Source organism: Dermacentor silvarum, chromosome 9 (genome assembly GCF_013339745.2).
Source record: "Dermacentor silvarum isolate Dsil-2018 chromosome 9, BIME_Dsil_1.4, whole genome shotgun sequence".
Classification (NCBI taxonomy): domain Eukaryota; kingdom Metazoa; phylum Arthropoda; class Arachnida; order Ixodida; family Ixodidae; genus Dermacentor; species Dermacentor silvarum.
This window is the reverse complement of record NC_051162.1, coordinates 56740169-56765551: the sequence shown is the minus strand read 5'-3', so window position 1 is coordinate 56765551 and position 25383 is coordinate 56740169. Positions and strand designations below refer to the sequence as shown.

At 44.5% G+C, this 25383-nt stretch overlaps 1 protein-coding gene across 3 annotated transcripts in view; it reads left to right on the top strand.

The window, feature by feature from the left end:
* Window positions 1-1290: 1290 nt before the first annotated feature.
* Window positions 1291-25383, top strand: part of LOC119465260 (solute carrier family 26 member 6) — a 255292-nt gene continuing 231199 nt past the window's right edge. For all 3 annotated transcript variants that reach the window (XM_049655889.1, XM_049655888.1, XM_037726061.2), the window contains exon 1: window positions 1291-1858. The gene's annotated coding sequence lies outside the window, so the exon portion shown is untranslated. The remainder of the gene's footprint in view (window positions 1859-25383) is intronic.

Sequence of the window (25383 nt, the reverse complement as noted above, 5' to 3'; positions counted from 1 at the left end):
GGCCCATGATAGTTTTTTTTCTACACGCGGACACGACCATCGGAGACTAAGTCCTTAACAGCTTCGCTGTAAAAAAAGTAAACAAGACACACGATGCAAATAATTCTAGACTAGGTTTCACTGCATCAAAGCTTCTATACCAAAGTGCAAACACAAGAAAAGCACTCGTCCTGAACTCTCACTTATACTGCATCTTACAAGTTATACTGCATCTTGCAGCGCTGTGGAATCTGCATGACGCCTTAGCCAATAGGAACGCCGAATGCCCTTTGGGATATCAGCGCCGCGTCGTTTGCTCACCGCCACAGTATTTCGCGGTATATGAAGTGAATGCGCAAATGTCCTAACATGTCCCGTTTCGCTGTAACGTATCATGTACTAAGCCAAAACAAAACTTTCTAATCCCGCCAATATTCCCAATATTCTGAAAGAGTCGCCCGGAACTATACTTCGCTGCGCAACAGCATTACCTGTGTACATATCGTGCCTTCGTCATGGCTGCAAACAACTTGAGAGGTGGAGTATTGGAGACCAGCGACGACAAAACAGAGTTGTCATTTGATTGATTAGTCTGTTCTTAGACTGCAGTGGCAGGAGTGCACTGCACGCATATGTCCCCATGAACATCGACTCGTGTTCCGACTGCGTTCACTCTGACGTTAACTACAACAGAACTGTTACCGAAAGCCCGTCGTGCAAACCTAACCAGTAAGCCCGCGCTCAAAACCATTCATCACAAGAACAATAACAGTTCCGACCGCGGTGCGAACTCTGACCTTAAACCAACCCTATCGTCACCCGGCGTATGCTGCGAGTACCACGTCGTCCTCCATTCCGCGGCGATGCCTGCGGCCGACGAGACCGCGGAGGCCAGCAGCTGACAGTCACAAAACCGCGTAGCGGTACACGCGAAACACGCGCGAAAACGTTCCACGAGGGAGGGTGAGAGAGAACGAGAGAGAGGCGATCACGGCTGAGCAAAAAGAAGAGCAGGAGCAGCACAGAAGGCCAGGAGCAACATTCAAACGCACAAAGAAGCACAGCTGACGCCCCTACGTAAGGCGGTGGGTTGAAAGCGAGAACGGGACATTTTCTCCCTCTCAACAACTTCCAACCCTCTCCATAATCCACCTTCGCTCGTTCCTGCACAGGATTCGGCCAGACAACGGAGAAAGGGGAGGATGCCACTCTCCCTCATCACTCTCCGTTTACCGCCCGAGGCTGTGTAGGCGAGGAGGTTGACTTTGCTGCCGCTTCGTCGTGTGCTTCGTCTGACTTTCAGACGTCGACGGACGTGTTCTCAAGTGAAAGCGGCTGATCTCGGACGCGGCGCGCTCAGTTTCAGTTTCGCGCGCACCCCAATCGGTTCGTTCGCCAACAGCTTTTCCGTTTTTTTTTCTTCTTTCTTTTTTTTCCGGCCACCCTCTCTCTTTCTTCTGAACGGGAAGTTATAAGCATCCCCCTTGCACGCCACTCGCGCCGATATACTCAGATCGTCGTTGACTCGCTGATTAAGACGAACACATAGTCGCGCACCGCTTGGGTGAAGAGACCTGACTGGCCCGACTTCACCGACATCTGTTTTCCTGCGGTTTTCTTGCACTTGTGCGGCTTTGCTGACGGGACAGCGTTTGTGATCTAGGAGGAGCTTGAATCGACTGTGCAGCATTTCACCGGCGCTTTCGGACCGTGCTAATCGAGAGTGAAGAGTAATCTGTGCCAGTGGTGGACTTGTGCGGGACAAACGGACCTGTGAGCCGTTTCTACCCGTGGTGTCCTACAGCCGTCCTCGTCGTCTGGTCGTCGTCATCGGCTGGTTTTTCGCCGCGTTTCAACGGTGCAGTTGCTTCAAATTCAGGTAATCGAGATCGATATACTTAACTCTCCCTTAGTCGTTAGGATTACCCATCCCCATCGTCTGAAGCTATCCCTCATACTTGACTTGCTACTGCTGACGCCCTTTCCTCTAGAAGGAACGTTATGATATCCGTGAAATACACTGGCGAAAATTTCGCTTTTCAGCAATATATTGAACGTTGTAGAGCAAGAGCTGCTGTGCCTTGGCGTTTGGCTTTTGCATTATATTGAGCGCTGTTAATTAGACTGTACACGCCATAAGCAACTTTGCTTGTGTGTTTGAATACTGCCTTTCGATTCCGGCGAGTTCACAGTTTCTCCAGTAGTACAAAGCATAAAAAACCGAGAAAATTGATCATCGTTTGTTTGGATGTGTAAAGAACACAATGCCATGAAATATTCATTTCTGTATGTGAGTTGATTCGTTCGTTACGCCAACAGTAGCTCCAAGAGTAGGAAGTTATTTGCTGAGCAACGTGATTGATCATGTTCAACGCGTATGTGTCGTGAAGGCAATATCCCGTTTTCGCCGGGCTGTTCCTGGTCACACTAAATGTACAATGTATTCTTCTCCTTTTTTTTTATTACGGGGAAAGTAAAGGTTGGTAACACCAATGTATTTTCCTGATCCGCATGAATTCAACGACCATGGGACGTTCAAGAGAAACAGTGGGACACTCTTTTTGCGAGTTCACAATCGGTCGAATACAATGTGTCATTAAGCATACCAGATTTAACTCACCGTTTGAGCATTTCTGCAAAAAACAAAACAAAAAAACTTAGGACAGCGCGGTGTTTCTGTGACGTAGTTTATATCCTATGAAATGAACAAAGTTTAGCAGCAAATGTGTCGTCGTCTTTGGAAAGGCCTCTTGTATAGTGCTTGAATATCTTATATCTGTGCAATTCCTACGGACCAGGCTGAGTTCTCAGAATCTCTCACGCCAAGCTTGGTTTCTTATTATCATGACAAGAAATTGTTCAGTGTTAATGACGTACTTCAGGCTTGAAGTATTTTTGATGTTTGAAGAAGTGAAGATCGCTCAGCGGCAAATGCGTCATCGTCATGGTGCGCATGAAGAATTCATCTCTCGACCAATAATTTGGCAGCTACGTTAGGATATATCAAAGGAAGCATGTCTCGCGAACACAATAGTCATATGTAACCGCAGTCATGTGGACTGTCCGCCAAGATGCTACGTGTCTTTGCTGTAGTAGATTGCAGTTTCATTTGTAGTAGCGCATAGGCATCGCCTATATAAGGACAACATTTTCGTGGAACGGTGGGGCCTCGGTCTGAGGCTTCTATGATCAGGAGCACAAAAGAGTAATTCATCTTTTAAAAGGAGAAGTTAATTATCTTTAAAAAAGAGAAGTTCCGTCTTATTGTACGAGAACTCGCTGTTGGTTTTCTTTAGAGTGCTTTAGAAATAAGGTCTTTAGATTTATTTATAAATAAGGATAAAGAATGAAGTATGGGCCGCTCCGGTACAGTTACGTTGTGAAATCTAGTTCTGTACTAACACTCTTCAATAAAAAGATAAGTTTAGATTCAGTGCATCTCTTTAATATCTTGCCGTGCCTCACCTTTTTGCGTATAGCGCTGTTCCACCATCAAATTCATTAATACATCAAGTTTTCTGTTCAGTCTCTTGTTATAATAGGGGCAAAATTACGAGAAATGCGAAAATATGCGCTTATTGAAATTCTTGCTGTATGAAGTCTGTGTAAACGACAACTAGGCTCTCGGTATGTTCACTAAGTAAACTTAACGTTAATGCATTTTAAACACATCTCACACTTTTCACGTATTAGCGCCCATACATTCTTTTATTTTGATCACAACTATCATGTAATCATGCTGTTATTGCATTTTTTGCACACAACCTTGCTGAAAGATTTTTTCTTGAGGCTTCCACAGTGAGATTTTGTATTTTGTGAGTCTTGTGTGGTCATTGAAGGAGAGTAATGTATACGTGCAGATTTGTCTGATTAATTACCTCAAATATCTAACCTACATTTCGCGTATGATAGTACAACTCCCTGTTGTTAGGAAAAAAGTAAATTACATCCCTCGTTCAAGCTCACCTGGACAAACACAACACAAAATTCAAAATGTGAACAACCAAATCGCTGCGGGAGTGCGATATCCGACTGAATTTCGGCCATCATGTAAACTGTACACGTCAACATCAATTACCCTGCGTTTTCCTTGGACAATCATTGAAACAGCCTAGCACTAAATATTCTGCAGAGTTGCAACGGAAATATTTACTAATCTTACTGAAGCTTCCATGGCCGAGTGGGAAAAGTATGTTTCCCGGACCCTAATCATGTGATAACTGTTTATGCACACACTTGCACGATGTCGTAGCGGTAGGAGTATACCCTTCTGAATACCCTTCTAAATTTCGTATTGTGTGCCAGATTGCGCAATGTTTCAAATTGACCCTGTACGTACATCCAGCGAAGATGGTACTACGCAGTTTGATTGAACAGTGCTCGGCAATAAGGCCACTACATGGGCAAAGGGAGCTTTCCTGTAAAAAACGCAGTTGTAAACGGGGTATAAAATATAAGAACATCACTAAAGTCTGAGCAAATAAAAACAGTCAAGGTTATATTTGATAATAATACAATAATGAAATGATACCTAGGAGAATGCGAAACAAACTGTAATTTCTTTAAGGTTAGGATCCTATTGCTTCGGTGTCTCTGTCATCAGTCCTGTCGTCTTCGTTTCTGTAGCAATTATAAATATACTAGTAGTCGAATACCATCGAGCAAAAAACATCCATGTACCTCGTGGTTATGTTATCATTATTAAGCACAGCTCCAATGAAATTTTGAAGTATAAATATTTCGAATGCATATATTAGTCTAAACACACTTTTTTATCACTTACCTCGCAAATTATTGCTACAGTTGGCTAGATTTGTTTTCAAAAGGTCGGGCAAGGAATTATTCTCATGCGTTTTTGATGTAAATATAAGATAGAGCATGACTCTCTTCTTACGTGGAGGCGAAGTCACATGCATTAGTTCACAACATAACAAACTCAGAAATTTGTTTCGTTGACGCTTCTTCCGTCGATCCGAAGCAAGCTGTCGATGTTAATTCACAATACTTCAGTTCAAGCTGACGTGTGATTCGGATGATGACAGCCATGGTAGCCTACTGACTTCCGACAAGCTCCAAGCGCATAGGTTTCGCGTTGTCAAACCAATCTCTAGGAGCATTTCATACAGTCATTGCCAACGACATCTCTATCACTTTTCAACATTCAAGACCATCGGCACAGCTTTACAATTTCCAGCGAGACAATTTAGGCATTCACAACTATCCACTTCTAGTGAAAGGACCAAGGCACCCCAAATCATCCTGTCTAACCGAATGCAAACTTTATTGTTTGGTGGAAACGACGCGACAGCAGAGTACGCGACTACGGTTTTCAAATTTTTAACAGAAGATTATTATGAACATGGCGTGGTGGCTGAGCGTTCTTACGCTCTAGCGCTGCTCATGAAAGTGTGTGGGCTTGAGTCCACGCTACAGTGGCCAAGTTGTGACAGGAGTGGTTGAAGCTGTGAGTCGCAGAAGATGGGACTTCATTGCATTAAATGGAATAAACTGGTCCAAAGCCACCGCTACAACGTCGATTATGGTATTCCACGCGCAGATTACGGCTTGGGTACTTGGTCCATCAGTGAATCAGTACCTCCAATTTGAAGTTGAAAATTTTGAAATAATACCACAATTGAAGGCATCATTGCTTTGCTGTAACGATGTAAAGGTGTATACGCATAAAAGAATCTTTTATTTTCAATTTTTTTAATGTCAGTAGCCACGTTGCTAAACGAGAAAATTACCGTCATGGACATAGAGATGATAACCGTCATCATCATCACCATCATCATCATCATCAGCCTATATTCATGTTCACTGCGGGACGAAGGCCTCTCCTAGTGATCTCCAATTACCCCTGTCTTGCGCGAGCTGATTCCGACAACCGTACAAAGGACATATGTTCATATTACGGCAGCAACCGTAAAGCGTTGTACAGCTGTGCCAAACACTGTGTGCACCGCAAGCTTGTAATTTATATAAGCACGTTTTTGTTGTGGCATGGTTTCAGAGCACTTAAAAACATTACAAATGCTCAGGGGAATGATGATTGGATTTCATATGTAGTGACCGGGAGAAAACAACGCAAGACATGTCGCTGTTGAAACAGACACCATAAAGGTCATTCACTATTGGGTTTCAAAATAAAACCTTATCCTGGCGAGCGCAAGTGAGTGTATGTTTTGCTAGCACAATTATTTACACTGAAAATTTCACAGCTCCTGCTCCCAGAAGCTCCCAACCTTGGCGCCAATACAGGGCATCAGTCTTTCTCCGTGATACCATGGAGAAAGCTGCAGCTCGCCATGTACCGTATACGAGCTCTTGTTGCTTGCTGCTTTGATAGAACGTAACTTTTTATTTTATTTTAATTGTATCTACCCGCATCGTGACGGACATACCACGATCCAATGCCTGTTACATCACGAACGCTTTCACGTTTTCATTTTTTATTTTAACTCCTTGCCCAATCATTTAACTTGCCGCTCTTCAGCGAACGCATCACAGCGTACAATCACCTTGTTGGCGGGTGTTGTAAAAGAAAACGATTTGCCTGCTTACGGGGAGAGCGCAATCCTTTTTCCTTGCGTCACCAGCTGGGAAGAAGGAACGCATTCGAAGAAACGACGCTCCATTGTCCGGTAATGGTGTTAACGACACACAGCGTCTCGCCGCCTCCCGCAAGCGCGGTTGCCTTGGAGCGGTTCAACGAACGTGTTTTGGCGGGTGGCCGGAACAAAGCGTTGGCAACAGTGACCGCGCTACTTTGAACGATGCCCTTCGCACGTTATACAGCTGGCAGCGATGCCCGACAAGTCTGTGAGTTCTTCGCGTTTTTTGTAGCGGTTAGCCAAAGTCTCCGGCAGCAGCTATTTGACGGAGCTGTTGCACGCAAAGCCTTGAAGTGTTTTGCGCAGCTATAAGGCTGGCTCTATGTTTCACTGGCCTTGACCGGTCTTTCGATCAAAATACAAGGTTTGTTTGATTGATTGATTGACTGATTGATTGATTGAGTTATTGATTTATTGATGGATGGATGGTTGGATGGTAGGATTGATTGATTGATTGATTGATAGATTTACTGAGCCAGTTCACGTGGACTATAAGAGGTGCTGAGAAAGTACAAGAACGAATTTTGTAAGGACAAGTTTTTTCGACGTAGTTATATTCGCGAGATTCAGGTCTGAGGCTTGTCAAAGGGCCGAAATCCGGTACAGACTCCTTTCCTGACAGGGTTTATTCGGGACTCCGGAACAGTTCGGAACAGTACAACAGTGCCCCGGAGGATTGCTACCCTATTCGAAACACATTGTCATTCCACGGGAAGCAGCAATTCAGGGGATATTTCTCTCTAACCTCACCTTAGTTTTGTGGTTTATGTCGGTACTTGACATTTCGAATAGCGGATTCGAACCTCTTTACGGGACGAGCATAGGCAGTTGCTAGACTGACTTGAATTACCTTTACTTTTCAAGGGCCAAGGTCTATAGTGTTTATTACCGAGGCAATGACTTTCCAGAGCCGCCAGGAGTTGTTTCTACGTGGCCGTTCTATTCAATTTTTTCTTAATGTTGTTGAAATACGTGACCTGCTGCGCATAGGCCCATTCTGTAGAAGCATATCCACTTACAATGTACATAAAGCCACCTGACAGTGCCATACTTGGCTGAAAGAATATCCTTTACCCAAGAATGACTACACAGAACTCGTGCTAGAAGTACCAAAAAACATCTACAAAAGATGCAGATATCAAGCACTATGAACTGTGATAAAAATAAACATGAAAGCATTTGAAAGTAATCATTCCTGAGGATCAAACTTGAAGGGAAATGTTATGTCGACGTAGCCTGTTATAATACCAATCCAGAGACCCTCAGTGCTTGTTTTGTGCCAAGAATAGACATATTTTATAACAATTTGCGTAAGAAAAGTACGTATCTCTTCAGCCTCATTCAAATTGTCCGCTCCCGAGAGGAGACTGATGACGTTACATACACCATCGTGCCCTTTACTGCGGTCGGGGAGTAAAACGGGCCCGACAGAGGTCACTGTGGTTTTTTGCGCGACACGCGAGCGCGCAGCTGTGGAGAAACCGAGCCAAGAAAGACCGTTGGATTCGCCACTGCAGCTGGTCTGGTCAAGTGCTCTGTTCATCCTGATGGGTACCTTTAACTTGCATACTCATGTTTCTTGTATTTAATAGTCGTTTCGTTCTTGAAAAGTCCCTCTACTGCAGTATGTGGAACGCTTTTTTATACTGCAAATAGGGTAAAAGCTCAGAATCCGACTTTCTTCGGGCGTTATTCGCCCGGCGTCATTCGCCCGTCCAACGCCGACTGAACTGTGTTCCTAACATTTGCTCTTTTCTTGTTAGTTCGTTTTTTTTGTGTGTGTGATAGTATTTGCTCCGTCTGTTCTTCTATCGGCCAGAGAATTAGCAGCAGTAACATCAACATGAACAACAACCACAGCACAACAACGACAGCAACAATTGCAGGGCCCGATGCGATAGCCTTCTGCTGCCAAAACTTACTCCAGAGCCGTCAGAGTTCAAGAACAATGTGATGTCATTTCTGTATTTATTTGTCTACATTAAATATTACAGTCGCGCCACCATCTTAGTGTCGGATAAGCACCAATGTCAGTGCCTGTAGTGACGTCATAAGGCCTTATGTCTAGTCTGGTTGTAATCCCGTCGGACTCTTCTGTAATTCTGCTGGACACTGCGGCTCTTAACAATTTCGCTGGACGTAGATCTAAAAAAGATACACCAAATGTAACCTGTTTCGCGGACGCCGTGAGATCTCTCCTTGGTCCCACAAATGAGCATATCCTTCAGCCGTCTTGTAAACACTATTAATCGTGTAATCACGATAACAGTCGCTGCCCTGCCGCCTAAATTTATTTTCTTTCGCTATGGCTTATCGCTGAATGAGAGGCTGTTAGCCGTGTCTATTTGCAAGTATTTGCATCTTAGCGCCAATAGAGCTGGTCTTATACCTCCGGACTATCAGTGGAAGCACAGACTGTTTTCACCAAGAGATGTGTAGAAACTATTTATCACGACCAAAGCAGTAAATCTTGTTCCGAACCGTCACGTTGTGGTAGCCCATGATCCAAACCGATTGCTAAAAGCGCGCTGATTCGCCTGTGCTTGAGACAACTCGCCTATTAAAGGTTTGTAATAATTTACCTTTATGGCGCAATAGTATTAATACTAATAATAATCAATCAAGCCATCAATCCTTTAAAGCATTTACTGTTTTTATTCGTTTGCTATAATAATTTTAATTGTACTAATAGTAATATAATATTAGTAAATCAATCGATCATGTTTATTTACCGTGTCCAGAAACAATATTATGGATTGAGTGCTGGCGCACGGTGAGAAACGGTACAAATACGAATACAGGAAAAAAACAAGAAATTTAAAGCGACAATTATGAAGACAAACCTTTACCATCAGCAAAGTCATGGTGCACGACGAATTCACAACATAAAGACGCAGAAAACAAGAATAATGCGTGAGAGTCAACAAAAAAAATTAATTAATCCAGCCTTTAGGTAATGTGCCCAGAAAAAAACATGATGTTTCAATACTGATTCACAGGTTGTCAAACGAAAATATATTTTCCAGCTAAAAAAATGAATATTATGTAAAACGAAAAGGATGCCCATACAGTAAAGCCATTTGCGCATAATATTGGCACACAACTAAGGACAAGGCAAGTTGTTAAAACAAGCTCTTGTCTATCCAGAAAGGTAAGGCAAACCAAAAATGAACAGAACTTCAGTGAGCAAGTCGAATGAGAGAAAAGAATACTGCACAGCTAATGGTACAAGCGTAAAGAAAGGAAATAAGGAGAGCGAAAACGGTTCATGTAAAATACATGTAAACGCAATGGACCAAGAACATTAAATGCTCGTGTTAGAGAAAGCAAGAAACATGCCGCGCTGAAACATTAGACATATCGCCAGGCAAGCTGGAAATGTACGAAGCCACACGGCGAATGAGAGCACGTACGTATACAGATATAAACTAGCACAGGACAACGAAGCTATGAACTGAACGGCAAAGGGGATTGATGAAAAATATAATGACCAGAGAAATAGCTATGGTACAGATTTTGAATGCTATACAAGGGAGAATGTTTGCTGTGACAAGCAGGCATGAAGAATGATCGGTGCTCCCTTGTAATACTACTACTACTACTACTACTACTACTACTACTACTACTACTAATAATAATAATAATAATAATAATAATTATTATTATTATTATTATATTATTATTATATTATATTATTATTATATTATATTATATATTATTATTATTATTATTATTATTATTATTATTATTATTATTATTATTATATTAATAATAATCAATGTTATTATGTTGCCCAGGAATAACCAGGTGGTCATGTTACTCCAGTAACATGACCACCTGGTTATTCCATGGCACGCGGGAAATGGTATAGCATACATACACAGAGTCACAGATATAGATACATCAACAAGCACGAACAAAACACGCGCATACATGCATAAGCGGTTTACCATACAAAATACAACACAGTACAACACGACATAACATTTAACAACAAACCTTGCACAACAAAATGAATCATATAACAGAAAAAAAAAGATTGACTGGCGTTTCTGCAAGTATGGACACTAAGCACATGGTACCCTTCGCACGGAACACAGCGCACACATACACACCAACAAACAAGCACAGAGAGTACACATGCCATACACCAACGATACACTACACAGCATACAAAAGATCACCGCCATTATTATTAGTAGTAATAGTAATAAGATTTGTTCCCATCATCAAATTACATCGTAAATCATTTACTTCATTACTTCGTACTCTATACAGTAAAGTAGTCATCTCTCTCTTTCTCATTTCTGTGTGTATTTATACTATTCGGGCCACAAAGGTTCTTGTGCAAATTATGACGGCCGTAGTAAAAAAAAATTCAGCTTTCTTTGGGGGGCAAGAGCCGCTGATCGTCTTGCTCATTGAATTGTTCCATATTGCAGCTAAGCGGCTGAAACCGTCCACAGGATGCATTTACTGGCCGTCACGCAATTTATTTTACCACAGAAAAAAAATAACGACAGAAAGAAAGGGCTTTTCGGTTCTTCTTTATTTCTTTATTACCTGCCATCAGTATTTTTCCGTATATCTTTCGCAAATTGCGGTTCAAGGATGCTTCATTTGCGTGAATGCAATCATTCACCTTGAAGCACAGAAATGAGGCAATGTGCAACGTTTGATGGCTGCGTGCTTCGGTTATTGCATTTACTGCTAGTCGAGTCACGTTTGAAGCTGATTTTACTACCTCGACCTTGGATAAATCATGACCCGAAGTGATGGGAAACGAGCCGACGTTTAGAAATAAAGAGAAAAAATATGAAGGACATCCTCAACCGCTTAGAGGCGAACATTGCCCTCGTACAGTTCTTAGAAGAAATCTCTTTATGGCATCTTTACAACCATAAATAATGACGTAGAATACGCAGGTTGTACGCTATTGACTTATGACACTAGAGTTCTATGTGCGGCACTTTTAACCTGATGACCCAGGCTGGCAATATTATAAATTAGATTTTTAGGTTCGACGCTTACCATTGGCGGCTCTGCATGCCGTGGTGGATCAGTTGTTGTGGCGTCCTGCTGCTAAGTTCGAGGTCGCGCATTCGCTTCTCGGATTCGGAGCCATATTTCAATAAGGTTTCACTAGAAATGCGTTCGTGCCCACAGGCATGCAACGCCAACCATTAAGTGTCTTGAAAGAATACAGAGGAAAGCAGTCCGGTTTATTTATAACAAATTCTCACGAACTGACTCTCCATCCAAAATAATAATAGCCAATGACATTACCCTTCTTAAAACGCGTCGAAAACAGTTCCGAATCGACTTCCTCTCACTGCTTCTCAACCACGAACTTGCGATAGATCTATCACCGTATCTGTCACCTTTACTAACCAGACCTACAAGGCACCATCAGCCTAACTCTTTAACACCTTATTTTGGTAGAACTGACACTTATAACTATTCCTTTTTTCCACGCATGGTCTTAGATTGGAACGAATTAATCCAGACATCTTAGTCTCTCCTACCACGCCGAAGTATCACTGTTGCACCATTTCACATCTGTTATTGTAGCACTATTATTACACTAATCTAGAAACAGATTCCGTTGTTGTTTTGTATTCAGTTGTATTATATCTTATTGCATTAATCTTGAAACAGATTCTATTGTTGCTATTTTGTGTTTTATTATCTATGTTATTGCGTTAATCTTCAAACAGTTTCTATTGTCGCCTTTTGTAATATGACTGTTTTTTGAAACTGCCCACCTGCTGGGACCCAAGGGCCTGCAGTATGTAATAAATAAATAATTACCGTGTATGGTGAAAATTGATACAGAGGCCGTCGTCCTAGGGAATGGGCTGCTTTGGGGCGTTAAATCAAGTCACTCAGTCTATCGGCAGTTAAACGATCAGTTGGTTCGTTGGTCGGTCAATCAGTGATTTATCAATCAGTCAGGGAGTCTGTCAGTCACTTGGTTGGTTGTTCGGTCGGTGGCTGACTGATCAGTCAGTGAGTCTGTCAGTCAGTTGATTGGTTGGTCGGTCGGTCGGGTACTGATCAGTCAATCAGTCAGTCAGTAAGTCAGTCAGTCACAAGCAGATAAACATCTGCACACCTGCATATGCGAACCTAACCGCCCACTATATAAAATGAAAGTTGCTACCGCACTGAAAAGTGAGAAGTTAGTTACCAAATGTATAAATGTTTACTACATAAAATCTTCCCCAAGATGGCTTTTAGTAGCCGACGAAGTGCCGAATCACCGGAATCACGTACTTCTGGACGTAGCTGGAGGTAGTTGTATCGTGAGCGAAGGCGACACACAGTAGCTATTGAATAAAACAACTTGTCAGCTGACCAAGCTGTCTGCATGTTAGATAAATGTAATAACCGCTACTGCTTTGTCTTCTGCGTACGCTCGCCTTGATGTCATCACGTTAGCCTAATGTTTATGGACGTTCGATATGAAGATGTAGGTACAGTAGACCCAAAGCTATAAGACATTATTGTCTTTGCGTAAAAAAAAATTCGCAGGACCTGTCATGTTATCCCTGAGACGACTTTAAGGCTAAAGCCCAAGTGTCGATGCATTAAAGACTGACCCCCTTAATTCGCTTAGTCTAATTGTCTTGGTCATCCCCTTTACTCATCTTCTTAATTCGCTTACTCATAGAAGGCAATGATGATGGTGACCCGGCCGCACCCCATCAAAATTGTTGCGTGAGCGTTTGCGTGTAGGTAAGACACGATGCCGGGTGGGTGTATTACGCCACTGAGAAATCTGACGTCAATCCGAACATTTGTTGACGTGTTTTTACTTTACTTAATCATAGAACATGATGACGACGGTGACCTGCACACCACCAAAATTGTTGCGAGCGTTTGCATATCGGTAAGACACGATGCCGGGCTGGTGTCAGTAAGTCACTACACCATCCCGGCATCGTGTCTTTACTGTTTACGCCGTCGGCCATTTTTGTACGATTTCGCGTCGACGACACGGTTTTCGCTCAAGGACGTTGAAGGTCGACTACACGATGAGACATATAAGGCTTTCGCCTTAATACAGGAACCACAATTTGGATAGTGCGCATGCGCATGTGTCGGTGACCCTACTTCCTGGGTACGGCAAAGCGCTTGCGTTCGCCATTTTTAAAGCTCTCCAATGAAAGGAACGTTTGGTGACGCAAAAAGCGCGGTATCGTTGATCAGGGAGCTCGTGTGAAACCATGAACGACGCCGCAGTGTTCGGCGCGGCTTTGTTTCCACTGGTGATGAAATCCGTGCAGCACTTTACGGCTGCCAATCGGGAGAAAAAATCTCACCGCGCCAGCCTTACACGGGGCCCGCGGTCGTCAACAAGGTCCCTCAATGCGTCTTGCCTCGCACTTATGTATAGGTACTGCATTTGTTACTGCCGGGCTTTAATAGTAGGCGTAAGGGGGATAGAAATTTCTCACGTGGACTGCGTCAGTGCCAAGACGGTGAGCGCGCGGCCTTGAAGGTCATTCCTCGGCGAAAGGCATTTAACACGGCATCCAGCAGTAAGCGTCCTCCAAGCGGAGAGGACATTAACGGTTACGTGAAACCGAGCACATCCGGATTGGACCAGTTCTGGCGACGACTCTCTGATGCCGACACGCCCTCGGGAAGAAAAAAAAAACAGAAAAAAAGCCCTCAAGTTGAGATGGGCAGACGGAGATGCAGGGAGAAAAAATAAATCCTAATGTACTATTTGGTTTTGTTGGCAGGATAAAGGTAGGCATAGCCGTCGCAAATCACGTCACGGACAGATTTTCCGCTCAGATACGCGGCGTTCGCAAATTCAGTGTCGCCAGTTGAAAGGTGGCCTTCGATGCAATGCCTGTTAAAACGTCAGGTGGGGGATGGCGCAGAGGAACCATGCACGTGTGAAGAGGAAAAAGTGCATAACCTCTAAGGTGCGCTGATCAGCCGTAATGGCAGCAGCCCCGAGCACTCCCTGATCGTGCGTCACTGCATTATATTTTTGTAAGGAATTGGCGATGCCATTAATGGAGAAGTTGAGGCGCTCGCCGACAAGATACGAGAGCCGAATTTTGGCTCCCTCTTCTCATATTAAATCAGTCCATGCTGGCATTGTCTTTCATTACAGTCAGGTAATGACTTAACGAACGTCTCCATTTGCCTTTTCGCTGTCTCGCTATCGTTGGCAGCGCGATAAAGCAACGCTGCCGCTCGTCCGTTCGTAGTAGGAATCGCTTTCCGCGTGCCGGTGTTTTGGAATAACACTCACAGACTCTTCACTGCTGCCACCTAATGACTCTGGTCTACTTCCCCCTTCATAGAGCGTCGTGCAAACGCAAACACCCGAAAAATAATGCATTCGGGAGTCCCGTTACGTCACTCTTAAAGCGAATACGTTAAACTGGCAGGTGCAATGGCGTTTGTTCTTTCCAAAGACAACTCAAATATTATTGTGGCTCAATTTTTCAGTCACCATGATTTCTCCCTTTCGCTGATCCTATTGATTCCGAGTGCCGTCTGATTATACACCGTAGATTATCGACATTATTAGCAGGGTTCCAAGTACAGGTATTAGAGCGCTCGATTGAGTAAAATGGCCGAGAAGGAATACAACAGATATGGTTATTGAAGAGAGTACTTGAACAAGTTATGGCAGCTGATTTGCATATTCCAGATCACGTCAATCGAGTATGCAAGGTAAATCGAGTAAAGTCGAATCCGGATATATCGAATCCACATATAACGAATTATTGTGCATTACTAACAGCAGTAAAATCCCATTGGAAAATTTTTGCATAACACTTCTATTTTATACATCGAAACACCTATATATCGAACTTTTTTCTGATCCCCTTCAAATTCGCTATATCCGAATTCGACTGTATACAAATGTATAGCGGTTCAACCGGTAGCGGATTGTGATGGTGTTAAAGGCAGTCGGCGGTCGTTCGCTCACTGGTTCCTTCGTTCGTTCGTTCGTTCGCACGCACGCTCACTCGTTCATTGGTTTGGTCTATTCGCATACATTGGCAATCATCGTTGATGGTTCCTGCAGACAGACAGACAGACAGACAGACAGACAGACAGACAGACAGACAGACAGACAGACAGACAGACAGACAGACAGACAGACAGACAGACAGACAGACAGACAGACAGACAGACAGACAGACAGACAGACAGACAGACAGACAGACAGACAGACAGACAGACAGACAGACAGACAGACAGACAAACAAGAAACTTTATTTCTGCACAATTTCTTTTACAGACAGTGTGGTTGACCTCTGTCCCCGAAAACCAGAACCGACAAAGAATGCAAGAAGCAGAAGCATGAAGCAGCGTGTGGTACAGCTTGAGTCTCCTTTGTGAAAGCGACAACTTGAGAAGTGCTTGTCGCCAGACATTTCCTTGCAATGAGAAGATCTCTTCCTGCAAAAACTGAGATTCTTCGGAACAATTCCTCACACTTCGGAAAAGCATCCCAAGTCACGTAAAAGTATGCCAAATCTATTGCAATTTTTTGTAGCCACGCTGGATTTTACGAACATGCATTGTGTTCGCGCTGTTTCGCTGAAGTTTCTGTGTCATTGGTGACACGTGTAAGGCTGGCATGGCAATGACTAAAATGATAAATTCAGATTTCCGCCAGTGCGGACACGGCTTCCATATACTTGAATTTGACAAGCGTTTTACAGGTTTTGCTGGATGTCCACATGTATTGCGTTGGACAGATGGCCGCTGCTTTTTTAAAGAAAGAGAATGGTTGCCGAAGGTAATAAAATGAAGTTCAAGTTGAACTCGAAGGGAATGAGCTCGGGTGTGATGAGATTGGGAAATTTCGAAGACAGTGTAGGGTGTTCCAATGCTGGCCAGCAGTCAAGATAGACTACATTCAAACTAGACTGCTAAGAAGAGAGCTTAGAGCCCACTTAATGCGAAACATGCGGATGACGTCTCTGCGACATGATGCCACCTCGCGTCGAGAAGAGTAAATGAGGAAAAGCATTTCAACACCTTGCGTCTCCAAACCTATGAAAAATACAACGTAGAATACATTAGGCGCGTAAGAAAGCGTGACTACCTATGGTTCCTTTTTTCCTTTTTTGCCAGGCGACGTTCCCAATAACTTCCTGAGAATTAACTTAGCCGCCATCTTCTTTGGACAGCAAAATAGCTTGGATCGTTTTTGACTTCGATGCTGTCTTCGCGGAGCTGTCGTTTAGCCGATTTCGTCCGGATTGGAACGATACTTAAGGAAGCCGCTATGCGCTTAGCTGTCTATACAACAACGTGTGGACAGTATTGGTAGAAAATGAGTGTCGAATGACCTCTCCTGACCACGATGATGATTATTGTGGGGCTATGAGACATAGAGCGCGCAGAGGGCTCCGCCTGAATTTTCTTCGCCTGGTGTACCTGAACGTGCACCCTTACAAAAGCGTTGTGACAATCCACAACCCTTTAAAATGTGGTTACCCGCCGCGGGGGCTTAGCGGCTATGGGGTTGCACTGCTAAGCACGAGGTCCAGGCATTTCGATGGGGGCGAAATGCAAAAACGCCCCCGTCCCGTGCATTGGGGGCCACGTTAATAATCCCCTGGGGGTTAAAATTATTCCGATATCCGCCACTACGGCGTGCCTCATAATGAAATCGCGGTTTTACCCGCCGTGGTTGCTCAGTGGCTATGGTGTTGGGCTGCTAAGCACGAGGTCGCGGGATCGAATCCCGGCCATGACGGCCGCATTGCGATGAGGGCGAAATGTGCAAACACTCGTGTACTTAGATTTAGGTGCACGTTAAGAACCTCAGGCCGTCCAAATTATTCCGGAGTCCCCCACTATGGCGTGCCTCATAATCAGATCGTGGCTTTTGGCATGTAAAGCCCCATAATTTATTTTTTTAAGTCATGATTTTGTAACGCAAAACCCCAGAATTCATTCGTTCCTTAGAATATGGTCACCGCTGGTAGAAAATAAACTCGCGACCTCGTGTTGAACCATAGATTCATGTACGCCATTCACACGCCTCCGCGTGCAAACAAGAGAACGGTAAATTGGGCTAGTTAACATTGATTAGTAGTTACTACAGCGCAAAGAACGAATACCCAGGTGTTAACAAGATCGCAAGATCGCGCTCCCGCTCGGCTGAGACAAGCAGACTACACAAACCGGCACCGTTCGGACCACGGGTAACATGCGCTCCAGCGCGTTTTTTTTCTTTTTTCTTTTTTGCTAGCGCTCACGGATGCACCCCGACCGCGACTACGGGAATTCACGCCGAAAGAAAAACACATTGCTCAGCTGCATTGACAATGAAGTCTGACAATTTACATTGCCAACGCCCTCCTGCCGCGCGCTCGCGCTTCGAGGAGCTGAATACCTTTGAGTTCTCGTTTATTGTACCCTTCTGGGCAGCTGCAGGCGCAAACATGGTAAGAAAAGAAAACTCACTTCGCTGCGGCTGCTAGCTGACAGACGGGGAGGCGCGTCGTATGGAAGCATAACTCGATATACTGTATAGGCTTGTGTGTTGCCCGAACCTTTATGGTCACGCGCTTGCAGGAAAAGTAGGTCGGAACGAATGAACAAAGGTGCGCGAAGCACTTTCTGAAAGAATGGTTTTCCCAAGAATTTTATCTGTGTTTCTTTACTGTGGTAAACTGACAGATATTCTACATCAGGTGGCGATTAGACAGAGACGCTTGTTTCGAAAAGCTCTAGATGTTTGCTTGTCAGAAGACCTGCATGCTACTCTACGTTTTGGGAAAGAAATATCATGCACATAGTAATAAAAAATCCATACCCAGACAAGAGAGAAGAGAGAGATGGCACCTATACCGTAGGTAATAATGCGCTGTGTCTATTTTTAGCTTTTTATTACATGAATTTGTTTATATTGCGTGGTTCTTGTGTATAGCTTTTCCTTTATCGCACTCCCCTTCCCTTACTCCATGGCGCACGTGGTCTGTAAGGCATTTTAATAGAAAATATAAGTAACGCTGATATAGGCTGGCTTGAGTAACAGCGCCAGGATGCCAAGCGTCGTGTTTTGCAAGCGCAAAACACGCTTCGGCGTTTGACGCTTCGCCTTTTGGCGGTGGCATCCCGGCCGCCATTTGTTCCCTATTACAGAAGACCCCCCTCCTAGGCGCGTTTATACGGTATACGTATAGGTCGGAGAAGGCGGTCTGGCATAGTGTAGACCAGCAGCCAGAGATGGAAACATTCTAGGCGTGGGCAGTAGCCGGCCGTGTGTACGCGTGGGAGGTGCGTACAACAAACCGCTGCGTTTATTTTTCACGTTCCACCCCGTGTCTGACAGCAGGTGCACCGCGGCTCGTGCGATATGCCATTCGGTCCATCACGCGTCGTGTGACAGGCTCAGCAAGCGGTAAGACAAGACACACAACGAGCCTGAAAGGGAAAGTACAGGAGGTGGAAGATCGAACGCGAACAAGTCAGGCTGTAGCGCGTACGCAAATATCGATTGTCTTTATACCAGACGCGCTACTTGTGTTTGACGTCGAAGGAAGTCGAGTTGAACACCGGGTCTTGAAGGATGGCTTCGCGTTGCTCGAGACTTGACGCTTGTTCGCTCCCCCCCCCCCTCCCCTTCGATATTGTTTGGCTTGTCTACGCGCCTGTCTCGAATTCAGTTCGAACGCAAGTCCTTAAGCATTCGGACCGCTGTCTCTTTCTTCCTATGCGTGAAGGCAGCACAGATAGTTTTTTTTTTAAACTTAGCCTGCGATGTTTCGCGTTCCACTGAAAGTTTCTTCGCAGGTTAGCTAATGCAGGAAATGTGAAGAAATTTGCCGGAATATGCAGGAAAATTTAATTAAAATGCATTTGAAGGTGGAAACCGAAATTACTTGGTTATATTCATTCCTTCGTTGTAACGGATGTCTCACTGATGGTAGGCATTGTCAGCAGGGGTAAGAGGGTTGGGGGTTGTGGTGGAACGAGTGCAGCGATCAGATGACTCAGTAAGCAGAAGCCGAGGCAGAAATCTGCAGCGCATCGCCCCAGGGACCACGAACGATTTTATACGGCGTCATCGTCAGCGAGATGACTCGTTTCTCTGATGCAGCAATCAATGCTACATCATTTTTGTCACCGTTGTGCGCGCAGAAGTACAGCTGTAACAGGTCGTGCAGCACTTTGTGATCAGGTTGGCCGAGTGCTGCAAGCCTTTGATGACGTACTATACACTCGTCGCTGTGCGCGACCGGACACTTCTAAACAGCGTCGAAGGGCTACACACACTAGTGTAGACGACATGTTATTTCCTCAAGGTGTGTGTTTCCTCAATTCAGGTGGAAAGTGTTGGCGATTGTCCTGACGTTCTTATGTGTATATTTACATTGTGATTGCAAATGAGTAGTAGACTCATTTCAGGGCGTTCCGTCGAGGAGCTGGGCAGGTCGGCCCGGAATCGGGCGATGGCTGGCTCACAAGCTGCGGGCTTGGCGTTCTAGAACAAGAAAGAGAGTAGCCGGAAGAAGGATGCTTGAAGCTATTAACTGTCGTAGAACAAGGAATGTCGCCGAAGCCATCGTTCAGACAAGATGACTTGTCTTCGTCAGGGCAGCAACTGCTCTCCTTAGCAGCGTTTTTATGTACGCGTAGCTCTCTCTCCCCAACCCTTAATACGGGAGAAGGTGGAAGAGAATAAGCCTCTTCACCGAGTAAGGGGTAGTCAAGTTAAATAAAAAACGAAGGCAGGTGGAACGGTACCAAGGAGAATTGGGGTGAAGGGGCGGCGGTGTTCAGTAGTTATACAGGAGCAACCGGTAGGAGAACTGCTGGTGGTTGAAGAGCTGGGCTGCGTTCAGTTTCAAATCGCTGAGCGCGTCGTGATGATCGCCGGTCTTGCGCCGTTCTTTTAATCATGACGCACTGGGTAACATAGGCAATTATCTCAAGTTTATTCAATTCTGCTGAAAACACGCGCTGGGGCGAATCATTTGCCGGAAATTCCCGCAAGACCTATAGGTCCAGCCTGCTCACAACAACGTTTCCCTCCTTTCCGCCCTTCATCTTTCTTCTCCTCCAGTAATTTTCTGTATGCAAACCGCGTCAGGATTCCTTTAACCCTGCAGTATAGCGACATGAAAACAAATTAGGGAAGATGCGTAATAACAGGTGTTTCCTTCATTTTACGTGCTTGCTATATTTAGATGCTATGTCCAGCGCTGGCTGGTTGCACAGTCTTGATGCGGAATCAATTGAGGATGTGAAGCCATGCTGTGTACGTCGTGTGGTGTGCCTTGTTCTTGCGATTTCATTAATGGAGACTTGAACTTACAAACCAGCACAAGATGCGATGCGCGTTGCACGAGTGTTTGCGCATTCCACTTTCGCAGTCGCGCTGTTTTATCACGGCCGTTGATCGAGCCCACGGCGTTGTCATCAGCTGCATAAAGCCACATCCAATGATAGGTTATAATATGATTTTTGTTGTGAACGTAAGGAGCACGACTGCTCTATAGCAACATTAAGACAATATATCGCAGTAAAAGTTTTCGTATGCTTAACGGAGCTCGATTTTTCCAGTGGGTAACACTACCGTAAGTGGAAAAAACGTAGTCGTTCATGAGGAAAACAGCACTTTAGTTTCTTTATTGTGACAATTTTGGGGGAAATAAGCATGGCGATGCTGGCCACTGACGACACGAAAACTTTACAATATACACTGCAAGAAGTATTGCTGTCAAACTCCCGCGTCATCCATTTCAGTGTGCACCATGCGGCAAGAATCACTGCCCAGTTTTCAGCTAACGTTTCTGTCACCACACATTGTGGTCGTGTACAATGACATTTTTAAGAGCCTGGAGAGTAAGGGCGTCAGCCACGCGAGAAACCAGCACTATTTGGTGCAAGGAATTTTACTGTGGACAGTATAGGCAACACAATTTAACGCCAGAGCCTCTTAGCCATCATCGTCATCATAAAAATGTATGTCCACTGCTGGACGAAGGCATCCCTCAATAATCTACAGCTACCCCGGCCTTGTGACAACTGACTCAGATCTGAATAAAAAATGGATGAAAGATCAGTGTGCTTTCTCCGTAAACCCATGCTAAAGCGCACTAAGAAACGTGCACTAACCCATAATTCCCACGCATGCTCTACCACAGCGCCGACGTTTGAGACGCGCTATTGTTTTCGCCTGATATTACATCCGCCTAAGATGGGTTGTCGCGGTCCGACACTGTGTCGGGGATTTACGGGCGTGGTCTGATATCGCGCGACCGATGCCATCGCAGCAGGTTATATGAGCGCTCGTTGAGTTGTCACTTCATGAGCACACTGGTGCGCGATTAAGCGATAGCACCAATACAAAAGACTGCTCTCGCCATATGGGCACCAGGTGGTCGATCACATTGTGCGTATGCATACAGGACGCTTACTTACGAAGCAGCTCACAAGATAAAACCTTTCGCCGGAAGAGACCCGCAAGCCGTTTGAGATAGCGAATGGAATACCAGCCAAGATGACTGGCTTGCAATAACCGCGCCTTACGAGCAAAGACATTTTAATTCGATCCCACAGTGATGCCTTCCTTTGTTGTCGTTTATTGCACCTCTTCAAGTTAGTCTAAAGAGTCATTAACGTGTATCGTTAGTTACGAGAGGATCGGTTGTGCCTTATCATCTGGCCTCGAGCAATTCCGTAGCACTACGCCATAGTCCCAGAGATCTCTCACGCCGATAGGAGATCTGGCCGAGCGAAGGCGGTGATGAAGACATCGCTATCCGCTCAAATGGTCTACCATGTCTCTTACGTCTTGCGTATGGTTGGGCGTGTTATCTCAAAAGCCTCCGCCAAGGGTCGCCCGCATATATCGTAATGGGCCAGACAGCAATGACAGCAATGGACCGGTCTGTAAATGAACGCTCTACACAGCAATGAACCGGTCTGTGCATGTACGGAGGAACAACACAAAAGCCCGTGAAATGTGCGCGACGGAATCGGCGGTTTTGAGCATCTCGCTCCTGTTGTGGCCGTCTGAACACGAATGCACAAAGCGTTTGTCCAACACTGCAGTGAACTTGTTTTTAAATTTTTCTTGCAAGGCCGCAACTGTACTATCGGGCAACCTTGTGTGGAAGCGGAGCTTCCGCGCATGTTTGACAACGCTTTCAGCTTCTTGAAGCACATACTGAATCAGAGCAACTTCCACGTGCGAAGGTTTCACAATCAACCAGACGCGGATAAAAAAACGAAAAAAAAAATGCAGTACAAACGTAGCACTGCAGTGCTCTAATTCGTGTGTTATTTTATTATAAGCGCTATAGTAAATAAGTTTGTTTAATGTTTTCTTTTCCCCTACTAAAGTTAACACGAATGAGACTTCGGAAGTAATCGCAGGAACGCTGTTACATCTGCGCGCTTTGCATCCACAGTTCAGCTTTCATTTCCGCAAAACCTTGCCCCTGTGTTTATATCAGCTGTTGCCGCAATAGACGGTAATTCTTGCTCGGTACTGCGTAGTAAACATTGCATGGCTTCGCCACACGTCTGCTGCAGCGCCAGGCATGATCAAGCGGGAACTTCAAGCTGAAGAAGGAGCGATTGTGAAGCTCATTCGTTCGGGGAACTTTAACAAGAAAATTGGACTACGGAATGGTTTGCTTCCAAGAAGCGATATTGCTCATACCCGTATTATCCAGCTTCAAGGTTCGAAGAATCAAGTACCCCCCTTCGATTTGTCAGCAGGCCTCGATGTGGTATTACTTAAATAAAAGCTCCAAGTCTTTCACTATTGCAGCAGAAACACCGCAAACCGTTTACCGATGTAGTGAAGAAGTGCACAATCATACAGACCACAATGGCGCCGCATCGCTTAAGCTTAGTGAGCTTTTTCTTGCATAGCTTAGAATAAAACTGCGCTATCTGTTAGAAGAAAGTCATGTCTGCAAAGCCACCACGTCAGAGGCAACTGCGCTGTTTCTTTCTTTTCTTTTCCACCGACAGTCGTTCAAATCCTAATAGCGTTCCCATGGAAGTTATTCAAACAGCCATATGATGCATATTTCGCATCGTTGTTTAACTGGGTGATTACAGCTACGTTACAGTTACGGCAGCATAAACAAAAAGAAGTGAATGATCATTGTCCTGTAGCGTAATGTTGTTCACTTGTGCCATACAGTTGCAGAAAGCGGGTGTACAGTAGAAGTGCCGTATGATTTTATTGTGCTGTCTTGCAGTCGTGCAGCCAGGGCAGAACCTTCCGCTTTAAAAGCCCTAGTGTGCTTTTTAAAAGCAACAATGCTGATCGAAAAACTATGGTCAGTGAGAAACTGATGCATTCTCTTCTTTTATCTTCTCTTTGTTTCTGTTTTCTTACCCTTTCACATTTTGCTGTCTGTCACTCTCTCTCTCTCTCTTGAGCTGTCATCCTCCTGATAGTTCGGCAGCCACCCAGAGAAATTGAACTATGAAAGTGGAGGGGTAGGACATATATTCGCATGCGCAGGCGTACTATCACGTTTGGCTAGAATTACCAGCTTGGGCCTTAAATTGCTCTTCGAGGAAAACGATCGAAAATTGTGTGCCATGAATCTTCACGACCACAGTGCTGTTTCAAGTGGGACAGGAAATGAATCTGAACTCGGGATTTCTTTTTCTCTCTAATACCCGAATACCGGAAGGGCTAATTGACGTGTAACGGGCATTAACCGGTCGTGGAGTTCCCAGCAGCAAATCATTTGGTCAGTGGTCAGGCGCACTCTCCCGGTGATTCCCCTGGAGTTGGAGAAATCCCCCTACGTGAGTAATTACCGCACGCCTGCTCTGCACGCAGAGAAAGCGATCATTCAGTGCGGGAAAATGGCACAAATTGAAGCTAGCCACAGTAGACGTTGGCAGCCAGACTGTCATAGTGAAAGCAATGTTAAGCAGAACATGTGTTGCTCGTTGTCAAGGATACTTGCACACTAGTTGCTTTTTTATGTGATATCGTAACTATATTATAGTGTATATAGTACAATCGAGTTTACATGTCTTTTGCTTCCTCCGAAACCCATCGACTCAGTGAATTAGGAGAGTACGACATCGTTTCAAGAGCGTTACGTTTGAATTTGGTTGAAAAATGAAAGGTTACCAACATAACAAACTAGTCTAACTTTTACAGTGTTCAATGCACGCAAGCGATGCGTGCTTGCTAGGCTATGCAATACACTCTAGACTTTCACTTTTAGTGTGGCATTAGTGCACTTATGTGATGGGATTTTGTATTTACCTTAATGCGCCTATGTGACTGAACTTTGTGTTGCTGTGTTTCTGAGTTGACTTTAAGTAATAGTGTGGTATTAGTGTACTTATGTGACTGGACTTTGTGTTATCGTGATTTGGAGTCGACATTTAATTTCAAAGCGTGTAGGTTATTTTTTTCTTTAATATCTCTAGGGGAAAAGGAGTAGCCGGCGCCAACTAAAGGCGTCTACAATCTCCTAAATACCGTATAATAAAAAAGATTACCAACATAACTAACTAGTCTAACATTTACAGTGTTCAATGCGCGCAAGTGATGCGTGCTTGCTGGGCTCTGCAAGACACTCTAGCAAACAGCTACCGTACGTGCTTATTGCTATGTTTCCTGAGCGTGCTTAGAAACCTTAGTAATCTAATGCTTTCAATTCACATTGTGTAGAAAGACAGCGGTACCGGTAGTTGCATTGTTGTCGAAGAGAAACATCGAGAAAAAATTTTCTTCGCGCATGCACTCATAACGGTAGAGCACTTCATACGACGGTATCAAAACATCCCCACATTC